The following is an 18502-nucleotide window of genomic DNA, read 5'->3' as shown; positions in this document are numbered from 1 at the left end:
GCGCACTGGTGAATCTCGTCTGCGATTGGACGATCGTTCCGCGGAAGTCCTGAGGGCTTCCGTAACGACGAGTGTGTGGGCACAATGCTTTCCTGGATCCATCCATCGTCTACCGCTTTATCCTCCACATGAGGGTCGCGGGGGGCGGTGCTGTGCCAATCTCAGCTGACATCGGGCGAAAGGCGGGGTCACACCCAGTCCATTTTTTTTTTTTTTTTACCAAAGGTAATTTGAAGAAAAGGTCATTTGAAGAAACATCCATGTGAAATTTGTCATAATGTAGTGTGGCAAAAAAGAAAAAGCCCTGATATGCTTTTTCTTGGATTACTTCCCTTCTTTTTCTTAATGGGTCTCTCTCTCTCTCTATCTCCATCTCAACGTATGCTCACTCTCCCTTGAAAGACTTTGCTGCTTGATGGCAGCAGCACTATCCCTGCAACCTCCTGAAAAACAAACCCCCCCACACACACACACACTGCGTAGGCGCTCTGCAGTGCCTCTAGCTCATTGACCACAGTATAATACTTCATTAGCTATATAGCATATTTTACCATTCTAAGTGAGATTAGCTTCCTTTGTCTCCTGTGAGCTGCAGAAACGCTTACTGCCATAAACTCCCTCCATCGTCACAAAGCCAATAACTTCAATGTCAGGGCATTTTATGTTTTCCTGGCATTTTTTTTACACCCAACAATTCATTTCTTTTGTTCTAAGAAAGGGGTGCGTTCCTGGAAATGATCCATATGACTGATAAGTGACTCTGTAAAAATACAAACGAAGGTCTCACAGATGGGTCAAGAGCTCATGATTTACAGGTTTAAAAAAAAAAACAGACTCTTGTATGAAATTGTGTGATGCAATTTTCTAAAAAGCTCATACATTATAAAACCTATTGTACTGTATGTGTATATTCAACAGGCCTCTTCTGTAATATTAAACATGGTATTAACAACCAACTGCTTATGGCGGTTCCATAAAGGGCAGTCATTTTTCTTTGTGCACACGGGGAAAGTTAAAAAATTCAGGAAGCAATTCTGGGCTTTCGAGAACGCCATTTTAAACCATCCGAGAAAATTTTCAGCGCAATTGATCATCACACTTGATTTCACAAGGCACAAAGCCTGGAGCATAGGGAGAGGAGGAGAGCTCGGTGGCAGGAAGAAGGGAAAGGAAATCAGACTGAGTAAACCTGTCCATCTGGGCCCCATCTGTGCGTGCTGCCGGTTACTGCGCTCTGACCGGGGCGTCCAGACTGCGAGTGCCTGATGTGTTGCTGAAATCTGACCCAATGTAGGTGGTAGAACAGCTTCAGATTGCTTTTATGGTCTGGACTCACACAGACACAACGGATTTTTTTTCTTCTTCTTTTTGTCATAACACAGCAATTATCTTAGCTGACTGCACACAAGCACAAAAATGGGAGGCAATAAAATCACAGGGAAAATACAGCTGGAATAATTGTATGCAAAACTTATGTGAAGTTAATGCGTTCCTACAGGCAAAGTTGTTGTAGTAATGTGCTTAGAAAAACTAATGTTGCTTATATCGTGTTTCCCATTAATGCATCCATACAGTAAAGCTGCAAAATAGGTTATTTAGACAGTCCAACTGATCATTTTCACAACAGAAAATTCAGTTCACAATAAATGATTATAATAATATTATGTCAAAATAATTTGTAATCAAATAATTGGTTATTTAGAGAGGTTATACGTGCAGCCCTACCATCCAGTGTGCAACATAAAAAATTATTTCTCAATTGTAAATATTTATGTACTGTAATTGGTCGTCTTTGGCCTGGATCAGAAGGTGTCAACAATCGGCAAATAAAATACAACATAAAAGGCTAAAAATGTTGTAAAAACAGTGAGACTTATTTATTTTTCGGACAACTGTCGCGGATGAAAATTGGGACTTTGGGGAAAATGAACATCTTTGTCCTTCAAATCATCCATCCATAGTAGAGCCATGGCAGGAGGAGTGGAGTGTCTCCAGTTGATGAAACGACATGGTCAGTGCACTATAGAGCTAAAGGTCATCATGATGAGTGACGTTTACTCCTGGTGCTTTAGAAAACTGAGACACTTTAACCTGCCATTTTTCACATGATGATCACATACAAGCTTCTGGATTCGATCAGAGTCGCGCCGGAGTTCTCTGTTCGTGTCTGAACTCAGCGCGCGGCAATGCGCGTTCATTCCGTACATCTTCGTTTGTATCTGGTTTCATGTTGGATTGATTCCATTCAGGTCTCCTTGCAGTTTAAGGGCGGCGCCTTCCTCGCGAGCCATTTCACTCCTGCCTTCTGTGATGGTTTGTGAATTATTCATTCAAACATGATTGACTGAGGGATTGAATTACGGGACTGATTGATCAGTGGTCTCGTAAAAAAGGAGTCCCAGTGACCGCTGAAACCTAAGCGGGACTTAAATGACTATAAAAGGGCCAGCGTGAACAATCAGTGCGAGTACAGAACGCGTCGCTCTGGTCGGAGTACACACCATCTCAATTCTTATATTGTCGGAATAAAATCACAAGCTGCATTCGGGCTGTTACAGACGCTCGAGCTGCTACAAAATGGAATAAATGGATGGCATCTGTACACAGATAACTAAACTAACCAGCAGCATGGTAGAAATGACAGACACGATGGACTTCTTCATATTAAAATATGCTATTTTAGTACTAGTATACTAGTGTAGTATTTCACTTTACTGAAAAAGATAATGTTACAGCTCATAGGTTTATTAACGTGTTGATTATTTTTCTCAATTCATCGAATAATCACTTGGTAAAATAAAATGAAAATGTTGAAAAATGTTGACCAGTGGTTTTCAAAAGTTTCTGTTTAGTCCACAAACCAACATTGGATCAGTTTTCATGATTTCTTTGTAAATATTCACATGCAAGCTGAAAAATCGATTTAAAAAAACATTCAAACCAATGAATTGATTATAAAAAAGTTAATTTAGTAAATTATTAATTAATTGGTGCGGCCCTTGACTGATACAAATAATCACATTTGAAAATCTGGAACCTGAACAGTTACCCATTCATTCATCAGTCGTCAAAATATTTGTGGATTCATTTCCTGATGAACATTTGCAGATCTCATATCCGTCCTGTGCCATCGAACAACTCCAATCTCCCTTCATGTGTCATTGAGCAGTTTGTCACATCTCCAGCACGACGCAGATGCGTCTCATTTGCAGGCGTGGGGCAATTTGAAAATGTCATGTTGCGATTATTCTGACCAAAACGATTACGATCATTGCTATGACAGTTTGGATGTTCTCTCCGTGTGTGTGTGTGTGTGTGTGTGTGTGTGGGTTCTCCTCCGGGTTCTCCGGTTTCCTCTCATACGTCCAAAAACATGCAGAGGTTAATTGGACACTTTAAATTGCATTTACAGTAGGTGTGACCATAGTAGGTTACTATAGATTTTTCTCTTTTCTTTTTTTCAGGCTTGTCAACTATTTTGATAATCAATCAAAAGACGGTTTGAGCATTTTCAAACTTCAGCAAATGTGAATATGTTCTGGTTTCTTTGCTCCATGTAAGAAAGAAATCGTTAAACTGAATCATTTTTTGAGAAAGAACATCATCATTTCCAGGTTTTGACAACCTTTAAAAGGTTTTTAAAAAGGTTTTAAAAACCTTTCATTCACAATTGTCACGTTTATAGAAATTCACCACTATGAACTGGATGCAAGTGCATCGAGTTTGGAGGTGACTGCCGTGTCGTTCATGTCTTAGCTAATGTCAGAGTTACTATGCTCACGCAACAGCTATTAACAACAAACACACAAATATCAGTCATATAGAAATGTACATGAACGACTTCGTGTTTCCAGGCGACTTTTTCTTCAAAACAAAACAAACCTCTTTTTTCATTTTTCATCACTGACCTGCCTCATTTTATCCCTCAGGGTTCAAGTCTGAGCCTTGTGTTTCGTCTGATTCCACCCCCCCACCCCCCCCAATTCTTGCATGAAGCGCCTCATGCTACAATAATCCCAGATTACACACAGATATACATATATAGTGTGTGTATTTGTATTTCTTACATCTTGTCATTTTCTCTTTGCAATCAGTGACCCTTGTACCACCAAATATTATAGCAGAAATCACCAATCTTGCCTCCACAAAGCACTAGCCCGATCTTGGATTTTGCAGTGCTGCTACTTGGTCTGCATCAATGAGAGACCTTGACCTAAATGTCACTTTCCATTTGGGTTAGAGAAATGAAAAGGGGGAAAAAACTGGAGTATTCATGAAAACAAAATATTTGATAAAGAATAAAAGAATAATCTTGGTAGCTGCTGCACCTGTTTTTCAACACCACGTCTCAGCAATAAACCCCATATATTTACGATAGATATATATATATATATATATATATATATATATATATATATGAATCACTTGAAATCCCATCGTAGCATTCACTGAAGGCACAATACAAGGTGTCAAGTTGTCAGCAAAGGTCCAAAGACGACCCAGTGTCGGTCTTTTGTCCAACACCACAATCAAGTGACATCTTGATATACATTTTTATCTCATGTAGCAATGTACTGATCAAACGACCCAACCATCCACACCGAGGCCTTTTTAGGTTTGGTAACATTCTGCAATTCTGACCCACGGCTGCAGCTCGCTGTGTAGAAGCAATGCAAGTGTCAAACTCTGCATTATTTGGTGGACGGTGGAACAAACCAAGACATGAACACAATTTGCAAAGTCTGCTCGGGGGAGTTTTTGCCTTTTTTTCCCTACTTATTTTTAAGACACCACCGCAAACATCCATCCATCGTGTACCATTCTTATCCTCACTAAAAACTCACCGACGTTCCCACCCTCCATTCCACTCTCCTGGCCATGTGCATTTGTTTTCAATGAAGCAGTCGAACACAATGGAGCCAGGTCCATGCCGGTCGACAACCTCTTGGCATGCTCCTGTGTTTTTCAATTCTCGCCCATTCCAAAGAAGGCAGTCCAATGTTTACTTGTGTGTGTGTGTGTGTGTGTGTGTGTGGCCCCTCACTTGGTCAGACAAGCCCTTTTGTCTTCCTTTTCTCTGCTCCTTTTTTGCTGGCTCAGTCATGATGAACACTAGTGCTGCCTTGCTCTTATAGCCTGTACCTGGCTAGGGTGTCCGTGTGCGTTTGTGTGTGTGTAGTGTCATGAAGCAATTTGTGTTACTCGCGAGACCCAGGACTGTGCGAGACCTCCTGATTCTGGTCTTGCAAGGCTGGGTTTCTGCTAACAGACGGTGGAGTGGGAGGAGTGGATACAGCCCCCAAACTAAAGCCATTTGACATCACACTATCTACAAAGCTGCTAAATTAGGGTAAAAAATCGTCCTGCATAATTCTGCTTAAAATGAAAATTTTAATTGTGAATAAACCGGCTGTACTATTTTTATGTGAAGCCAGTATCACAATGAGATTTTTCCTTAATCTCCATGACACATGGCCATTGTCTTTTACTTAAAACAATACATTTCTTACAAACAGCTCCTTCATGCATCAGCTCAGCTGTGGTGCGTGTAGCATAAGGCGAGACATTTCTAAACGTCCAAATGTGTTTTTGTACAGGCGAGGGAGGAGGGGACAGCGCACGCCGTGTGTAAAATAAAAGGTGATGTTTGCATATTGCAGAGTCATTACTGGAAATGTCTTCCTTTTGCTGTGTGCTGCAAAGCTCCCAAATTTAAAGGCAAAGCACCGCTCGCTTCTCTCAGGAGAGAGAGATAAAGGGAGGAAAAAAGCCACAGGAGCAACAAAGAGGACTATAATTACTGCTCCAGCTGGAACAGAAAAACAAGCAAGTGGCTTCAGAAGCAGGCGAACATGGTAAAATATTGGGAATGGATGTCAGGTTGTTTTAGTGCAACAAAATAATCTAAATTTAACATTTCTTTCCTACTTAATTCCCCACACGCTAAATGCTAACCCTTCACTGTCTTGACTTCATGGCGGCTCGCTGCCTGTGTGGCCTCGGCTTCCAAGCTCATCCCGATGAGATTCATTCGCAGGCCGCGTGCGAGCGCACTGTTGCGTGATTTGATGACCACAGAGCTCAGTGGGCAGTAGGGAGTGTCATGTGTGCTGCATGTGTTGTGTTTGAGGAAAGAAGGAAAAACACAGAGCAGCCGTAGGAGACTGCACGCACGAGTCAGTCACGTTCAAATGTGTCTTTTCTCAAGTCAGTTGGCAAAAATCTGCACTCGCGTTGGCATGGCCCAATGTACCCTACTGGCTGCCAGCTGTCACTCAGGAAGACAGAAAGATGGAGGATAGAGAGAGGAGGAGGAGGAGGAGGCGGAGGGGAGTAATGGGAGTGATGATGTGAGGACAAGCCCAAAGGCTTTCTTTCTCTCTCACTTGTTTCTCATTTGTCTCTGCGATGATTACAAAAAGAAATGTGGCAGCTGAAAAGAACAGAGGGCAATCGAGAGAAACAATACTGAGGAGGGGGGTAGAAGGAGAGATGGTGAGCGTGATACGGAGAAAAACTCCACAAACCGTTTCTCATGCTGATGGAAATTTTCCATTAATGCACCATAACGCAGCAATTCTTAATTCATTAGGCCAAATGAGAGCTCCCCGGGGTTTGAAATGACCTTACACAACGTGGAAGTCTATTTTATGCATACGTTGATTCTGCTTTGTGTGCAGAGAACAGGTTTACCCACAGTTGCTTGTTGCAGTATTCATTAGAGGTCTCCTCGAACTAATTAGGACTGAATAGGAGGAAAAATAAATCTCCTCTGCACATAGTGAAGCTCCTCATATGGTGAAAAATGAACAAAAAAAAAGGAATCTCTTTTTGGGATTACAATTAGTTTTTCCTCTCGCTAATTAGACAAACACAGGCCCCAAATGATCACACCGGGAAAAAAAAAAGCTGATTAAAAACACACAGTGAAAATCCAAATGGATGAATATTGGTGGTTTCTTCTATCTGCAACATTTAGTAAAACACTCAAATTCAAACAAAATCCACTGCTGTATGAACAGTAACTTAATGGATTCTGGAGTGTTTTTAACCAATCCATTTAGGGGCTAAAACCTGAGCAGTATTGACGTTAGAAAAGAATCGCCGACAAAATTTTCTCTTTAGTCCCCTGTTCAATATTTTTTAGACACGTATAAAATATGGCTCAACATCCTAACTCAGAGTCCTAACTCCTCAAACACTTTAACGATATAAAAACTGTCAATGTGCTTTATCCGTGGTTTACCGTTCACTGAGAGTGACTGCATCTACTCCTAGACTACTGCCTTTCGTTTGCTGGTTAGCTGAAATAAAGCGACTATTTTCCCAAAGATTCACCTAACATAATATTTAAAAAGGATACGGAAGCTGTTTGCAATTCGCTTTCGTATTCTGGCGCCTTAATTGCACCCCCTGGGGATCCAATATTTTGAACAATCTCCTGATTGTTTCCTGTGCCACGACGTAGGAATCGTTTTATATCCATGAATCATACCGTATTCACTCAAACGATCTTGAAGAAACATTGCAGGTCTCCAGCAGATGTTCTTTTTATGGGTATCTTTGTGAGGACCAAAAAATCTGTACTTTTCCATCGTACAGTCCTTCTCATTTTTTTAATTTTTTATTTTTTTATTTTGCTTTTCCATTAGCGATAGTACCTGGTGCTTTTTTTGGCACCTGCCTTGACGAGGTCCCAAGCGAGCTGAGCCGATACTAAAATGTGACGTCAACAGACTGCCGGCTACTGATTGGAAGAGCCACGAGTGCGACGTCCGACACAAGAACCATATCGAACAATGCTGAACTGTACATAAGTTCAACCAGATTTTAGAAACCCTGTAGTTTCAACAATCTCTAACATTTAGTGAGGACATTTCTAAAATCTCAATATTTGACAGAGGAGTCTGGTGTATTTAGACGAAAGCTGGCGATTGTGAGCCGAATCACAACCTTTTCAGCCATATTTCAGTTCAGTACTGAACAAATCATTTTAATTAACCAACTCTACCGTTTTAGTACACCGAACTGTTTTGCTTGTCACTAGTTTTTGTGTTTGCGTCACGTATAAAACGATGTCACCGCAGTTTCGTGCATCCGTGCTATGGCGACCCCGCCCACGCTGAGGAGAAGTAACGGAGAACGACGTTTAGGGTTAGTCATTCAGTTGTGATGGTTGAGGTTAGGGAATGATTTATGTCTATGAGTGTCCTCACTATGAATGCATTGTTAAGGTGTGTGTTTGAATGCCATGACAGCACCGTGTTCATACACTAAGCACTTAAACTGCAACCAAACGGTGAAAATACAAAACATAATAGCAAAAGAATACATTTGAGGATGTTTGGAATATGAACACGCCAATTGATACTTGTCACCATTTAAATTAAATAAGATAAGACAAACAACGGATTGATTAATGGAGAAAATGATCCATTTGAATTGCTAATATAAAATAATCATTCGAGCTGCTTTCACCAGCTAACTACCTTTACTGATCAACAGCAGAAAAGGGAAGAGCCTGTTTACAAGAAAGCTTGCATGTGTGTCACATAAATGACAAATGTAATGACGTCTCTCTCTGACTTCGCGACAATCAATCAACCTTCAGTACCCTCACAGCGCTGCACACAGACAGTTTGTGGCTTAGTTTCCCCGACAGTAAAATTGTCAGCAGCATGAGAGCAAGAGGTTTTTTCTGGTTGAAAACACTGAATATCAGCACATATTGTACATTTGATTTAATATGAAGTATTCTTTTCTCTACAGCAGTAGAGATTAAAAGATTTCTCAAAGCCTTTCATGTTACACAACGGTGCAGCACACGTGCAGATACTACTTGCTCATATTCCACCTCATGGGGAACATTAATATTTAATTGCTTCGGCCAAGACACCAGTTTACAGTCAGGCAGGTCTCTGAATCTTGACTGATTCTAACAATATTTGAAAATGAGTGTATAATGTGTCAACAAAATGTCAGACACCACTTCGTTACTAATAAAACAAACGTAGACTTTTCACTGGACACTGATGTATGTGATTTACGCAGTACACGGGGGGGATCAGTAAATCATTAGAGGACACGTTCATGGACATCAGCTGGATTTAAACACTTTAGTGTCTACAAATGTCAATAGCACTGGGCCTCAAGACGCTCCCTTCATGTCTCATTTAGAACCCTGGCCATAATAAAAGGTTAGCCACCATCAGCTGCCAGCTGCTTAGCCTTTTATTTTTTTTTAGGTCTCGGTTGTTTTCAATGTCTTATTTTTAAAATAATACATACAAATAACAATCATAACAAAACAACTTTATATAGCTACAGGATTATTATGCTATGATATTTTCTCGATTTCTATGTTATAATTTACAATTACTTGATACAGCAATTCAGCTTAAAAAGGTCCTAAAACATTTCCAATGGGATGATTGCAAGGTTATCAAGATTATTTTGTTACGTATACATTACAGTCTCTACTGCAAAGTATAAACAAAAGGACAAGGTCGAGTTAGATGACAACAGGAAGCAGCGTGGGATCATGGGAACTGTTGTCCAGCACCACAGCTGATGAAAATCTATCGATGCGACTCAAGGGAGTTTGCCCTGAAAGTTATAGCACGGACAGTAAAGTGCATGAAGTCATTTACTGGCAACCAAACTGACATGGTCACTTCCTTGAAAGAAAATATGGATTTCTGTGGATTTAAAGAGTATTGGAAGATATTCGATATTAACTAAGAAATGTTACGTATTGTATCTTTAAGTCGAAGGAATCATCAAATCAAAAAAGGTCCCAATGTTGCCAAATGATGCCACTTTTTTTTGGTGAAGTAATATGGCACATAAAGCTTATTCCTATTAATATAATGTGGAGCTCGTGCAGCCCCCGGCACTCAGGCACTTAGCAGATGACTTCATTAAAGTCCAGGAGGATCCAGGGCTTAAGGGTTTAAGGGGGACATTAGGACTGAGCCTTAGTGGGTTTGCTGTCAGTTAAAACCTCCATCCCAGGGGGCGTTCACCACAAATGTGACAAAGACTCGACCTTTCAACCAGGAATACAGCATTAACTCGTGAAAACACACACACAACAAATATTTAGGGCTACATCGAAAGTTTGAGAAGACATTTGTCTCTTAAAACTGTTCAATTGTAAACAAAGTGAGTATAATTTGCAGCAGATAAATGAAGGTAAAGAGCAAAGTTCAACAAATGTGCAACCACCAAGTAAGTGATGAACAAAAGAAGTGTAACTCTGCCTGTGGTAAAAGCAGCAAAGGCTCTTTTGAGACAGACAAATTGGGATTTTTTTTTTCTTTTTTTTTTTTTCCAGCTCAGTACACTCACACAGGCAGCTTCGAGCTATTCATGTCTGTTCCCACAACTATTATTATTCAACATTCAATTTAGAGACTCCAGGATACCACTTTTAGAAGTAAAGCCAAATATTGGAACAATGGCAATGCAGTGATGACCCTCACATGCTCACGGGGCTTTTATCCGCACAGAGCTTTCATCTGTGGAGAAGAAAAAAAAAAAGAAAAAAAAAAGGTCACTCTGCATGCACGTCGACGCTGAAGCAGGTCTGTTACTCAACAGCGCTGAACCAGCACTCTGTTTTGAAAAGGCCGCGGCATAATGTGGGTTCATTTCTGTCAAGATGGCTGATAACGCAATGCACTCAAACAGACAAAATTAATGCAGGAGGCTATATTTCTTTATCCTCAAACCACAGTAAATGGTTGTATCAGCATCAGGGCTGATGTAATCAGGGGGAAGATATGCACTGCACACACTGAGGCATAACAGGGGAGGAAATGCAGCTCCTGCCTGCTCTTTTTTAGTAATATCACGAAATAGTCAGTCTCTCATCTTTGCACCTGCACCGGCTTATAGATTCACATTTATAGACGGCGAGCTTGAACCTCAAGTCGTCTTTTGCATACTGACAAAAGCTCATAATCTGTTTGGCTCGACGTCTCCGCACTGTACTGGCTGTTGGAGAGACAGGAGGCTAGAAAACGGGCGCTTCTCAGATGTTTCGTCAGATGTACACCCACAGACTTGTCAGATCAGCTCCACCACTCCTTCACACACGTCTTGATTAGCTATAGGCTGAAAAACAACAACGGGAGTCTAATGCGAGTGGAACCATCAAAGCACGGACCTGCGTCAACGCCACATCACTCTTTGCAACGGGCTGAGGCAACAGCCGACCCCATTTGTATTGAAATAATGCTACCTGAAATAAATCTGGTCTGAAACAATAAAGAATCTGATTTTCTACATTTTATTGAGATTTGCTTTGGACAGAAAATTAGTCACAAATTAGTGAGGGCCCGGGGGCAATATGCCCTTGAAATATCTGAAAAAAAAGGCCCTTAAAATTCACCTTAGAACACTAAAATACGTACGTTCGACTAAGTGTTGACGAGTTGAGAATGGCCAGCTACACACAGCAGAAACACAGGATGAAACCAACAGCATGACTGACACCATCACTGCTGCTGAAACAGTTGTGAGAGATGATATTATTTGTGGTTGGATGATGGACTGGATCAGGACATCTACTGACAGTAGAGGACACGAATCCTCCACTGTGTCCTTCAAACTGTTAGTGCAGTTGGAAATGCAGCTGGCATTAAACTTCATTCTAAGAGGTATTAAAAAGGTCTTAAAACATGTTGAAGTGCCTGAAAAGAACCAATTTGAGAAATAAATTTCCCCGCAGTCTGAACATGGCGTTATATTCTTTAGTGATTACTGGGTTTTTTTCAGCCTCTGCTCGACTACATTGTATTTCTGCTTTTTATAAATGTTTTAGAGGCCGTTCACCCAACATCCAATTACAGAGCAGGATGCAGGAACAGTGCCAAGAGAGGATGACTTTAACTGCTGCACAACATGATCGTGTTTAAGTTATAATTTTGACCAATCCTGCTATGCAGTGAATATCAATCATAGCATATTTTCAAATCAACATCAAAGCAATCAGCGGCAATTAAGGAGCAACTGAAAACGGTGTTCAGTCCATTTGCTTTATTTGCTTTGGAAGGATTTGGGTTGGTTTCCGCGCACCAATATTGCCATTCCCAGTCTGACAGACAAACAGCACTCATAAAACTGAGGCGTCTGCTTCACAGCACTGCAAGAAGCTTACAACAAATGTCTGGATAAATCCACCAGAGATGGCACTGCCAACTCGTCTCCAATAAAACACTCTAATGGCGCTCAAAATGGAACACAAATGAGATGATGCAGTGTGGTTATTTCCACGTCCAGGAATTTAAAACATATTATGGATGTTGTCAGTAGAGATTGGCCTAAAAAGGAGGTAGAGAAACAACAAGTCCTGTCACTTTCATTGTTGGGCTGAATGATTTGTGTAGTTTTTTTTGTTGTTTTTTTTAAATCAAATTAGTCAATTGCAAAGGCTGCAAATCAATTATTCAATCCTCTATGTGAATTAGAAAACGTAATACACATATTGGAAAAATACTCCACTAAAACTGGACTCATATTATAACACAAATATAATTGCCATTGCAATATGTAGCAGAAAAAAAAACGGGACACATTGTTCAGCCCTACTCTCCACAGTCTCTTTGCCAGCCGACGATAACACACAGATCCAGTGCAACTCAGTTTTGTCAGCAGTAGTTCAACGTGCTGTTTACCCTGCAAATGTACAACTAATTAACTCGTGGCTATGGACAGAGATGGAGTTTGTCCAGCTCAGCTCAGGCTGGGAGCAAGGACACCAACACCAAAGGCCACACTGGCTCCAGAAATCCCTCCCATCACCGTCCTCTCCTCTGACACTATGGAGAAGAGAAGGGGCAGCGTGTCTGTCCCTGTTGCTACAAACAGAAAGTGGCTTACATAAAAATGTTATTCCTGAAAAACACTGTACACAGTACATCCACTGAAAATGCTGCAAGCTCTGATGACAAACCTAATATGCAACACTCTCACCATCACATTTGTTTTAGCATTGCTATAATGGTCGTATGTGATTATTTCTCATTGTCTTACAAAATACTGGAAGAAATGTATGCAAGTTTAAAATAAGTAAACATTTTACTGTTCAAGTGTTCAACGTGACCTCCCTTTACACGTAAGCAATAGCAGGAGTCTAACGCTAATTCATGCTATGAGTAACACTTCACGTCATTCCACTCACAATGCCAAAGGTGACAGACTTTAACAGATGTAAAATCACAATTTTGCGTCAACAAGGCCAACAACAAAGCTCGCGGTGGCCTGCATGTCATAAAAGCTCATGGCTTGAAGAATAAATAGCGCTCGTTCATTTCCTTAATGTGTTATTTACCACTGTGGCATTGATAATAACAGTGAGTGATACTGCTGTGCACTCGCACCCAACAATCAGTCAACAGCGACTATAGGTGCTTTCCATCACATTATTCAGGATCATTTTAATGAGATGTTTTAATCCTGTTCCAGTCCACTTCCAGTCTGCTCTGACAGGTTTCCACCTACACCACGAAAACACAGCAAACCAACCTTTTTTTTTTTCTGCAGCTGTAATGGCAACAATGTGTAGTGCAAGGGGTGTCACTCCTCTAATGACTGAGCTGTCATGAATATAATAGCTTTGCTGTTGTGTTTTATAGACAGGAAGTTCACCGACTCCCAGCACAAGTAAGACGTACTGCAGCCGAGGGCAGTCGGTGTGGTTTGGACTGAAGCTGCATCATTTCTATCTGATCGTGGCAGGTTGTTTTGCAGCATGACGTGACGTCTCAGGAATAAAGGAGGCAGTGACACTGCAGATCTGTGGCCATCTGATCTTTTAGTTTGCCCGTTGTCCATGTTGAATCTTTCCTGCACCACGTCAGGGCTGCAACTACTTCTTTTCATCGTCAATTAATCTGATGATTATTTTCTCCATTAATCAATTAGTTGATGAAATTTCTGAAAAATGTTGAAAAATGTTGATTGGTGATTCCCAAACCTTGAAATTAGTCTTGTTTTGTGTGAAACCAAAAATGATTAAGTTTTAATGAACGCATTCACAATTAAGAAGCTAAAAAAACAACAACACAGAAACAAATTAATCTAAATAGTTGATGTTCAATTTAGGGCTGAAACAATTACTCGATTACTAAATTATTTGTCAAATATTTTGATCTATTAAATTGGGTTGAGTGTTTTTTTTTTTTAATAATTCAATTAGTTTCTCTAATTTGTTGAATGTGAATATTTTCTGTTTTCTTTGCTCCATATAACAAAGAAATCATTAAAACAATTTTTGGTTTGTGGCCAAAACAAGACGTTTGAGAACATCCCCATTGCAAAAATTTAAAAGCATTTTATGGACCAAACAATTACTTGATTAATCGGAAAAATAACCGACAGATTCATCGATTATGAAATGTTAGTTGAAGCACTAGTTCAATTTAGTAATCGATTAATAATTGATTATTCGATTAACTGTTGCGGCCTTGTACCATTTCTTTATTTCTACCTCTTTTGAATGATTTCTGCATTAAAAAATAAATAAACAAATAAATAAATAACATCAGGTAATTTGATGGGCTGAAACGAATTAGTCAAAGATCAGGACAAAATTATATGGACATTAGTCAAATGTCAATAACGTCAATGAGTCAAATGTCAGTGAGAAATATTACCTTGCATTTACGGGCGACTGGAGTGAGCACTAATGATGTGGCACTGGCTTTTCACCCAGCAGCAACAACCACAGCCTGTGATCTGCTACAGGTTGCCAAGTGTAGCACACTTACAGCAAGCTGGTCATTACTGAAAGTAAGCCCCAAGGTGAAAGGCAACAACAAATGACTGCCTATACATTATCCTGCTCATTACAAAGCTCCTCACGAAAGGCATTAATCTTCCGATACAATATCCGGATTTTAAATGCTTCTCTTTAATGCAATAAAGTAATTAACAATGCTGCTCGGATAGATCATAGCTCTATCTGTACCTGGCTATGCTGTTAACAAGTGAAACATTTAGAAAGCTAACAGGACTGATCACTGACGGGCAATTAAAAAGGAGACAAACAAATCATAGTCCTTCATGTGGTAGTCTGGGTTTCAACTTCAACTACAGGATCAAAACCAAGACAGAGACCATGATATGCACACATACTCCCTATATTAATTTGTGTTGTTAGCCTGGAGATGCAGAAGGTCTTTTTGTCAGTAGGATGCAATGTTTTCAGGTGGGTGTGGACGCAGAAATCCATTCGTCAATTCCATCAAATCAGATTTGTGTCACTTCAGTATGTGCTCGTACAAAGGATACACAGTATATCCAATATGTGGCCATGCAACTGGATCATGGTCATATCAGCATTAGGGTTGCAACTTGTCACTAAATACACCAGGGCCATCAGAAGAAGACAACGATGATGACATGTTATGCTAAACCGTCCCGGGCGGAGAATCAACACCAAAGCATTTCTCGTTCTTCAACATACATAACACATCCGCTGACTCAGTTGTCAGTCGTCACATTTGTGCGTGTGCCGTCACCTCTCACTATTCGTTCCAGCGCATGTGCAACTCTCAACAGAGACGTTAAGAAAGCCAGACGACTTGCTCTGTAGAAAACGACATTCTGCTCTACAATGTGAAAAAGATGGGTGACGATGTAACGGACAGTAATGTGGCTTTTCCACAACATGGTCCAAGCACGACTCGACTCGGCGCGCCACCTGGTACTTTTTTCAAGCGAGCTGAACCGATACTAGGCGTGACGTCGTCAGACTGCCGGCCACTGATTGGTCAGAGTGCTGCCACAGGAAGAGGTCACGAACGCGACGTCCGACACAAGAATCAAACCTAACAATGCTAAACTGTAGATCAATTAAAAAGACTTAAAAATCCCCAAAACTTGCATTAATCTCCAACATTTGGCAAGAAAATGTCTAAGATCTCAATATTATACAGGGGAGTCTGGTGTATTTGGTGTCACAACCCCTGCCGCTATATTCAGTTACTACCAATACACGTGCGCTGAACACTGATGTCATCGATCTGCAGCACAGCAAAATCAAACAACAGTAAAATGAAAGTGTTGTCCTCCAGAGCTAAATCTCACCCACACATTTGATGCAATAGCTTTTATTGCTAAATTTCCCTAAACCACAAATATGAGGTTTTCCTTTGTTGTTGATGATGCGTGCAAAAAAGATATTACTGCACACACACGCGCAAGTTTGAAATGTTGCATTCAGATGACAGCAACCTGTAGTTATGAATGTGAACTGTCAAATCCGATCTATAACTAATCAGATTTAAACTGGATTTGAATGTAGTTGGTCATCCGAACCCAGCCTTTTTGTGATTGTTGGTTATCCGCCCCCCCGTATATATCTAGTGATGTATCCTGAAGCCAAGCAAATCAATTAAGCAACATGCTGCAGCATCAGCACCACGGCTACAGTGAAACTGGACTATTTCCACTGCTTCCTTTCAAAAGGTGTGGCTAAGTCAGGAGACAGAGCGGTGTAATCAGGCCGTTGACCATGGCCTCCCTCATTACTGCCAAAAGCAGGCCTTGGTGCCAGCGACTCAGAGGGAAGCCCATCCAAGAAATGTCTCTTCCAACTTGCAAAAGATGAAGTGCCATCTGTTTGTCTATCGCCTGTGTGCCATCGGCACAGGTTAGATGAAGTTATTACAGCAGGCACGTCTCAATCCTCTGCAGTTCCTAATTCATGAGTCACATGTTGCCGATTTGTTTCGCCTCTGGTAAGTGCACCGGTATGAAGCGTCGTCCTGATAAGTAACATGTGGAATTATCACATAAATTAGATTATGTTCTTGGATCTCCAAAAAGCTGCTAACTTAAAACACTGATAATTTAGGATAGAGTTTCCATAAATCTGTCTGATAGCTGGACACCCGCTCTCACGATTAACATGGCTGCCAGCAGGGACTGAAGGAAATAAACAGATACTGTATGTCTGCACTAGTCTATAATATCTACGAGTTTGCTGCTTTCTCTCACTGTTATAGTTGGCCTTTTCAGGCTGGAAACTGAAGTTTGTTAACCATAGTCGCCGTGCCAAACTCCAGAGAGAAAATCTGCAATTTTGCATCACAGCACACAGAAATTATTAATCCACTGCCATCTCCATCAGTAAGTTAAAAGAATTGTGACTTCAGTGTTTAACACTGAAGCCTCAGATTGTGTGTGTTAGATGTTGAATTTGAACACTATAGAACAAAATGTTCTTGAGTTTTTGTCTCAAAGTCCAAAAAGAGGCGTTTTCCCCAAATCTCTCCTCTCTGTTGACAAAGACAATGACTCGCCAGCTTCTTGCAACAGCGTGAGTGAAACTACCATAATAACCACATGTTGTCTTTGACTTGCAACTTCTCAGCTTTCAGAAAATTGGAATTTGGAATTTTGCATAGTTACGGTAATGCAAAGTGCGTCTGCACAGACGTGTTGTCTGCGATACGGACGGTGTTAAAGGGAGTTAAAATCCCTTATTTGGATGCAACTAGGTGACACAATCTTATCAAACAAGGCTGTGGTACACCAGCAACTTCCTGTGCCCCCCCACTAAGCTCAAAAATATAAATAACTAAATTTTTTCTCTGTGGAATTTGGAGCAGGAAGGTGTTCTGTTACGAATTGGAAACATATGTTTAGCGGTGAGATAAAGTGGCGAACGTATTCTTAAGATATCATAGACTTAAGCAGGTGTGAATTGTATTCGATTAATCGATTGTAAAGTGGCTAAAACCTCGTTCTAATTCTGTCCCCCTAATTCTGCCAAGTGTTTGGCTCACAGAAGGGACAGCGGCAAACTTTGTGATGACAACATGTCAATACCTCATACAATCACGCTTCAAAAAACCCTGAACTATCCCTTTACGGTACATTTATATGGAATGTGACAAATAATGAAACGTACACGACGCAGGAGCGTTTTGAATCCGACTCTTTGCTTACTGGCTGAATATTTTTCATCTGTCAGTGAGTGCGGTCCGTGTGATGCTCTGAACCACAACAGATTTCCATTTTAGGTGTTTAGATTCATGGCGTGCTGTGTTGATTTCAGCTGTTTTACCAATTAATGGCATTTTAATGGGCATACATGGCAGGAGGCCCTGCCGCAGGAAAATATATGCAGTCATTCTCTCCAGATGAGTCAATGAATGTAAGCTGGTGGGGGTGGGGGTTGGGGACGAGGGTTGTCTCGAACTCACCTGACCAACTTCAGCCCAGAATCTTCACACACAAAACCTGAATGGTGGACTAGGGCCTACATTCACATTTTTTAAAGCTATTATTTATTTATTTATTTTTACTGGAAAATGTTTTTCATCCTCGGCCATTAGACTCCTGCGTTTTAATTAAATAGGTGCACAGTGCAAACAAATCTCAATATTTCAACAGTAAACTTAGATGCTTTGCTGCTGTTTTTTTTTTTCTCTCCATTTCCCTCTTCTTCTTTTTTTTTATATAATGCACGCAGACCTGCGCCAACACT

The 18502-nt window shown here is 40.6% G+C and overlaps 1 protein-coding gene across 1 annotated transcript in view; it reads right to left on the bottom strand.

The window, feature by feature from the left end:
* flrt1a (fibronectin leucine rich transmembrane protein 1a) overlaps positions 1 to 18502 on the bottom strand; it is a 57086-nt gene that overhangs the window by 37841 nt on the left and 743 nt on the right. The window lies entirely within an intron of this gene.

Source organism: Solea senegalensis, linkage group LG13 (assembly GCF_019176455.1).
Source record: "Solea senegalensis isolate Sse05_10M linkage group LG13, IFAPA_SoseM_1, whole genome shotgun sequence".
NCBI lineage: Eukaryota > Metazoa > Chordata > Actinopteri > Pleuronectiformes > Soleidae > Solea > Solea senegalensis.
Note: the sequence above shows the minus strand (reverse complement) of the source record. Positions and strands in the feature narration are given on the sequence as shown.